Here is a 7,957-nt window from a genome sequence, read left to right as displayed (position 1 = left end):
TCCATGCCACTACGCTATAGGCGTATGTGAATGGAGCTTCTCTTTGGATTGCTTTCAAATGGAATGAAATATCACATCAGGGTATGATTGTTTTGTTAGACATGCATGATGAGACATTTCCAGAGATGATGTTGCCGAGTAGTTTAACCAATGAGACACGATCAAACTATGATGAATTGTTCCTCTTTGTGTCAGAGGAATCACTTTGTATGGTTGATAATAACTATGAACAAAAGTAAAACTATTGATATTTGGATGATGAGAGTGTATGGTGCACCAGATTCATGGGTGAAACAGTTCAGCATTAACTATTATCACGTTGTAGGAAATATGCCTCTTCATGATCACATTTTCTGGACACCTTACAGTGTAAGCTCTGGTCCAAATGAGCTTGAGATTGCTAATGACTTCATAAAGCCAATGTCTATAAGGAAAAATGGTGAAATCTTATGGGAAGCAAATCACAGAAAGAAATTATTGGTTTCCGTTGATGATGTAGTTGAAAAGTCTAAAGATGTTGACCTTGGTAAGTCTACAAGTGATTGGTATCACAATCCACATTATGTTACTTTTTACAAAAAGAGCCTTGTTTTACCTGATAAATGGGAAAGTAATTGTGTTGGTGATGCTTGTGAGCAGTCATCCGGTTTATGTAAAAGAGAGCCCAAAGTTGGGAGACGAAGGCTCTTAAGCGCAAAAACTAAAAGTAGAATGCGAGTTGCCTCTCTTTTGCACATGCATGGATTGCTATACGTGTCAAAAATGAAAGGGAAATGGTTGCAGAAGAATGGAAGGAAGAGCATGCAAGTCAAAAAGCCTTCATTGTCCAATTAGTTCGATATGTAGCACTTGATCTATTGCTCGTGGGTTTATTTTAGCTTTTGGCAAATGCAGGACAAACTTAATTGTGGGCTTGATTACTTAAGTTCTGCATATTCTTTATGTGAAACAACCACAAACTTACAAATTTTATTTGTGCAAGTTATTCTTGAAGTTCTTTAGCCTAGTAAGTTTTTTATTGAAGTTTAGGTGTTGATCCGTTAGGCATATGCGAACTTATTTTTCCTTAATGTCTTCTAGATTTCATGCAAACATTACATTGTATTGCAGGGCTCAGAAATGGACATGGTAGACCTCCTTTGATTCATTGGATAATAAAAGATTACATGAGTCAGAAATGTATGGCACGTTTAATACTCAAGGATATTGAAACTATTTGATTTAAAGACATGCTGTCAATTCTTGTCTTAATCACTCTCTAGGTAGTGGATGTTTGGTGCATGATACTTCTAAGGTTTGTATGATTTTTCTATCTATCGAGGATTAGAATTGAAAAATGACTCGTACTGGGGGAATAATTGCAGTGCGACTATACCGCCTAATGATAAAGGGAAGACAGTATACCAAGCTTATCCCAGCAGTCAGGTTTGGTCCTCTGGATAGCAACCCGGCGGGTATACACCCCACAGAGGAAATATGACCTACTGCTTCCAGTCAAATATGTCTACCCTCAGTGGTAATGCCAAAAATCACGTCATTGAACAGAAGTTAGTTTCTTCATATGCCTTGTCAGAGTTTCTCGTTTGTTTATAACTTGTTGATCATATAGCCGGGAATGATTGGGTAGTGCTTTGCTGTTTCCTTCAGTCTTGGCGCCTTGGGTTTCTTTAGTATACTAGAAAACTTTCGCACCATTTATTTTCTGAAACATTTTGGATTTGTTAGAGGATATTGTTGTGTTTCTTTCTTGAGTTTCTCCCTTAGCGTAGGTGTAATTATTTCAAAAGACTCAGACAGTACATTCTGGGACAGTCTTCTAGATTATCTTCACATCCCTAGTGATCCTTCTTCCTTCCCTTTGGTTACAGATCCAACAATTGCCTGCTGTTACGCAAATTAAAGTGCACGGCAATTTTTTGCTCTTGAGTGCTAAACTCTTGGATTAGGAATAGTAGAGTACATGTTGTAAGTCTTATGTTTCAACTGCTTTTCAGGTAGATTTTTTCGGGCTATGGTACTCTCAAACCTGTAGCATTTGCAATAATCTTGGATTGTGGTTTGCAAACCGACTACTATTTCAAGCGAATTTTCTCGGTAGTAGTTCTAATGACCACTTTATGAACCGAATTTAGATGTCATTGCTTTCTTTCTATTCTTTTGATCTTACAACAAGTTGTGACTGGCTTATCCTAAATAGTTCCTTCATCTTCCTATTCTCTTCTAGTTGATAGGAGATTAGTCTTTTTCGTAGCTGAAATTTCAATTCCAGTTTCCATTTACATGCATGCAGTTGTGCTAGGGTTTTTTTTGGATGTACTTGCTAGAAAGGGAACTGTTTGAGTTTCTTTGTCCGGTATTTCGTCCTTTTGCATTATTTTAGTTTTGGTCGTTCTGTGAGAAATCTACTACAAAACCTCAAGTAGGTAGTCTACAACCATTAGATTCCTAGAATGATCAGCAGCTAAGAAGAAAACAACAACAACATACCCAATGTATTCCCACAAAGTGGGGTCTAGGGAGGGTAAAGTGTACACAGTTCATACCACTACCACAGATGAGGATGTTGTCTATCTTTAGATTCTATGATGAAAAAAGGAGAAGGTAAAGTTATTAAGATCTTTCCTTTTGTTTTCTTTGTTCAAGAGCCAAATACAGTGCATTAATTTCATATTAGCATGTGTCAACTTGGTGGAATTCCTAATTCAGTTACTCTAGTGAATAACCAGCCCTCCATGTACATTCAGAGAGAACTAATTAGTATAGTTCAGTTAAGCCTATAAATAAAACGATAAATAAGATGAAGAAGGACTCCAGAAAACATCGGCATTTGTCCACAAGGCAAAACATTAGTAGGTAAATTATACATTTCTCTTATATAATAAGCAGCATTTAGCTGCTTTAGGTAAATCCCTGCCGGGCCATTTGCTTGTTAATGCAACATCTTGATCTTGCTAGGTTTTTCCGATTTCTATTCCAGTTTTTACACTGCATGCAATTACTTTTTTATTTCCTAGTTCTATCTTCCGCTGACAAAGTTTCTGAAGCTCCTCTGTACTCTAGAACATATCCGTCCTCCTCTGATTTTTCCAACCTCCTGCCCCTTCTTTTGTGGTTGGCTTCTTCATCACCATACCTGTGAACTGGTTTGTTTGCTGTTCTATTGAACCAGTAACTTCTTATTCCTCAGCATTCAGCATGCTGGCCAAAAACATTGTTCTTTACACCAAAAACATAAAGAGGTTATGACCTTCCACTTGATCTTACGTATGGAGCTCTCTTTCCCTTCAAAAATCCTTTCATTGTTTCCTTCCCAATGTTCCACCAAATACAGAAAAATATTATTTTCCACCAAATCTTCCGGCTCTTGCTACCTCCCCTCCTAATCCAACAACTTAAAAGATTAGCAATTTGCTCTGGCATAGGCCAGTGCACCATAGCAAAATCCGACTACTAACTTTTCTGTAGAACTCTACTAATCAAGCCCACTATTAACTTTGTCATGCATACGCCAAAAGCCAAAACATTGTCACGGGCAATATATTAAGTGCAACATATCTAACTAATTGGATAATGAAGGTTTTTTGACTTGCCTGCTCTTCCTTCCATTCTTCCGCAACCATTTCCCTTTCAATTTTGATACGTCTAGCGATCCACTCATGTGCATAAGAGATGAAACTCTCATTCTACTTGTAGTTTTTGCCCTTAATTAAGAGCCTTTGTCTCTCAACTTTTAGCTCTCTTTTCGATAAATTGGATGACTTCTCACAAGCATCTCCAACACAATTATTTTCCCATTTATAAGGCAAAACAAGGCTCCTTTTGTAAAAAATAACATAACGCGGATGGTGATACCAATCACTTGTAGACTTATCAAGGCCAACATCTTTTGACTTTTCAACTACATCGCCAATGGAAACCAATAGTCTTTTTCTATGATTTGCTTCCCATAAGATTTCACCATTTTTCCTTATAGCCATTATCTTTACGAAGTCATTAGCAATCTCAAGCTCATTTGGACCAGAGCTTACACTGTAATGTGTCTAGAAAATGTGATCACGAAGAGGAATATTTCCTACAAAGTGATAATACTTGATGTTGAACTGTTTCACCCATAAGTCTGGTGCACCATACTCTCTCATCATTCAAATATCAATTGGTTTACTTTTGTCATAATTATTATCAACCACACAAAATGATTCCTCTGACACAAAGAGGAACAATTCATCATAGTTTGATCGTGACTCATTGGTTAAACTACTCGGCAATATCATCTCTGAAAATGTCTCATCATGCATGTTGAACAAAACAATTATACCCTAAAGTGATATTTCATTCCATTTGAAAGCAATCCAATGAGAAGTTCCATTCACATACGCCTGTGGTGTTGTGACGTGGAATTGATAAGACATAGAGACATGACTAATGTCTTCCCAAACGCCAGTACTTAACTTATAAAGATCAACATGAGGTCGCATAGGATGATGAGTAGTATGTACTACTCTTACCATGTTGTATTCATTAATAACTGGAACAAAGCCAAACCCCAACATAAAATCAAAGATATCAAATTTCTCACATGTATAAATTGGTACTGGGAGGTTTATGAACTTGCTGATAGATGGGTTAAAAAAATAAAAATGGTTCTGGAGGTCGGCGGCAAAGCACAAAATCTCATTTCAATTGCCCACAATATTAAAGGAATCGCTACCGCTGCTGCACTTAAATGGCGAATCAAATGGGGCATATTGATCCAAATTCTCATTGTAACAACATAAATGGTATATTTCATGTTCGGTGTTTACAGAGTATGGTCGGATTAGGGTGTGATCATCTTTGTTTCGGTTAAGGTGTGTAGAAATGAAATTGCGGCTAGACAAAAACGAGCACGATAACTTGCAAACACTTGTGCATCGAAGGATTGACTTTATAGGTAGTCTTGCGAAGATGTCAATCATCAATTCTTGTGGCAAATAATCCGACATTTCTCTCCGACAACAGATTTGTTGAAGATGTCAATCACCAATTTTTGTTTAAGGGGTTTAAATCTGCATTCTAAATTGTTACTTAGTTTCTATGGTGATAGTTTTGTTGACTTTCATTTTCCCTTTAATTTTAGTTCTGTTCTACTGGCGGCGTTGGGGTTAAAAAGGCATGTTTATGTATTGTGCTTAATATTAAATGTCTTTGTTTTGCCTGTTGCAATAGCTTCTGAGGCCTTAGAGGTTTTTTAAATGAAATTCCACCATACAAACAATAATATAGTAAGTCTACTAATACAGTTTTGGATATGAAACTAAGAAAGGTAGATAATATAAATCTTACAGATATAATTTATAAGATTGAGGATTTGCCATCACAGAAAATGTAATTTATCCTTTGTCACATACATATATCAGATTATGATCACAAACAATAATAAAGATCCAAAAAAATACTCAACCAATATTCACTGAGTTAAAACTTGTATCTTGACTCTTAAGGTAGTTGTTTATGATGTGAAGAGTTGAACTAAAGGATCTTTGGTCTAAGATATTAGTTTTTCAGCTGAAAAATCCCCTTATAGTAAGCAAGACCTAAGCCTAGTCTGAGAGAAAACCTAGACAAATGGCTAGTCCGTGATTTATCAAAGTATTTAAAACTTTAAAACACACACTTGAATCGCATGAGCGACTTAGCAGGGAGATATATTAAGATCTCCATCACTATATCACCGGAGCAGCATTGATGCGTCTACATAGCATGAATGGGAGGAAAACGGAATTATCCTAATTACTGTTAGGGCTAGATGTTACATATTTTTAGCACAAATTTGTTATATAAATTTAGACATTGCATAATCCTAGTGAGGTCTTAATAGGATAAAAGATTAACCATGGAGACTTGCCTTTACAAGAAGGGTGATATTGAACTGTTAATCTCTGCTTTGCTCCATGGCCAAAATAGGAGTGTCAATGATTTTTAACACAACTTATTTGTCGATCGCATCAAATCGATTTATTGGGAGTGAAGGCGGTGGCTATTGTGAAACCTGAACACAATAACCTGTTTTTCCATCACATTTCTCATGGGAATAAAATGGTGAAATAAATAATTATTTTATTTTATTACTATTTTCCAATAGAAAAAGATTCAAAATTACTACGTAATAACTGAAGTTTTCACATTTCACGTAGTTGGGAAATTTTTGTTTCTTACATGTTAGTCTGCTATAAATTGCAATTATTCTCATATTAATATGATGAAAAATTACATCTTAAAATGTTAGTGTAAGTCATATAGTTTGGCTCTCGGAAAGCGACACGTGACAAGTATAAGTGAACGGATGGACTAAATAATTATTTGGTGGTGTGCTTTTTGACAATGAATATTCCCTCTGTCCCAATTTATGTTGCACTTTTTGAATTTCAAGATTTAAACATGTCTATATTTGTCCGTAATTTCCTAATTTTCTTGTACTCTCTCCGTTTCTAATTAGATGTCACCTTTTGATGTTTCACACCCATTAAGAAGCTAAAGTAATTTACCCTTGTGCCTTCATTTAGTTTTCTCTCGAATTAATAAAATGTATTTGTTGGAAGTCTAAATTTAACATTAATGCATATAAAATGTACGATCAAACTTAAATTGTTTGACTCTCGAGAAGTGAAAAGCGTCCCATAAATTGATACAGAGAAAGTACTTATAACCTTTACGTATTTGGTTAAATAAAAAAAACTATACTATTTTAAAAATGAGGAGAACTCAAAATTACCCCTTTACTATACGCGCCTAGAGGAACATTTTCCCTTTTTGCTCGAACCATTAAAAAATTGACATATTATTTAGGCATAATATATAATTATATCTATGACCTCCAACTTTGTGTGTGCACAAGTAGACTCGTAAACTTGTATAAAATATAACAAGTAGACATATACGCCTTACGTGGCATAATACACCTAGGATGTCATGTAGGGCAAAAATTGTCCATGTAGGATGCCACATAGGTCATATGTGTCTACTTGTTCCAACTTTATACAAGTTCAAGAACCTACTTGTGCACACCCGAGTTGAAGGTCATAGATGTGAGCCGTTGTAACTTGATATAATCAAACACAATTCGGCCTCTCTCTCTCACACACACTCTTTCTCTTTCTAGAATTTGGTATCAGTGTATAAACTTTCGATTGAGACAAAGAAACTGAATCTTTCTACGATTTGCGATTCCAAAATGTAGTAATCGCTGGTTACTAAACTTGCTCCAGATTCATTTTTCTCTAAGATATACACTACTGGTAAATTCTAAGATCATGTTTTTAAAAAAAACTCTGTATTCATCAATTTAAGATTTGTTAGGTATTATTTGCATGCGTTTTTTTTTTAATTCGACTTGTTGATTATCTAATTTTTGTTAGTTTCTTGATTTTTAGTTGTTAGGAGGAGTTTTAATTCAATGTTCAGATTCGGAAATGAGTAGTAACTGTTTTTCGACTGGCTGCCAGTTTGTGAAAGATGAATTACAAATCAATTTTATCAAACTTGTACTGAATTGATATTGCATAGTGTAGTTTAGTGTGATTAGATGTGATTTGGGTAGTACATTTGTTAGTTTTGATCTTTTTGACGAAAATTCAGCTTGTTGATTATCTTGCTTTGAGTCCTCTGTGAGTTCTTGTGAAGTGTTCGGTTAAATTGTTGTGTCAAGTATTGTGAAATGGCCTGCACTCAAGCTCATGAAAGATGAACTATTCATCGATTTTTATATGTTGCTTCGGTAGTTAGAACCTAGATCATAACAATTTTTTACTGAGTTAATATTGCATTGTGTAGTGCAGTGCGGTGTAGTTTGATGTGATTTGGGTAGTACATTTGTTAGTTTTGATGCTTTTGACGAAAATTTCATTTGTTAGCAAAGTACGGGGCTGATTATCTAATTCTTGGTATTATCTTGATTTAGAGTCTTCCGTGAGTTCTTATG

At 35.4% G+C, this 7,957-nt stretch overlaps 1 pseudogene; it reads right to left on the bottom strand.

The window, feature by feature from the left end:
- Positions 1–3,594: 3,594 nt before the first annotated feature.
- On the bottom strand, positions 3,595–4,550 carry LOC124885884 (annotated as a pseudogene).
- Between the last annotated feature and the right edge of the window lie 3,407 nt (positions 4,551–7,957).

The sequence above is a fragment of the Capsicum annuum genome, chromosome 7, assembly GCF_002878395.1.
Source record: "Capsicum annuum cultivar UCD-10X-F1 chromosome 7, UCD10Xv1.1, whole genome shotgun sequence".
Lineage (NCBI taxonomy): Eukaryota > Viridiplantae > Streptophyta > Magnoliopsida > Solanales > Solanaceae > Capsicum > Capsicum annuum.
The sequence above is the reverse complement of the archived record's forward strand: the minus strand, read 5'-3'. Positions and strand labels throughout refer to the sequence as shown.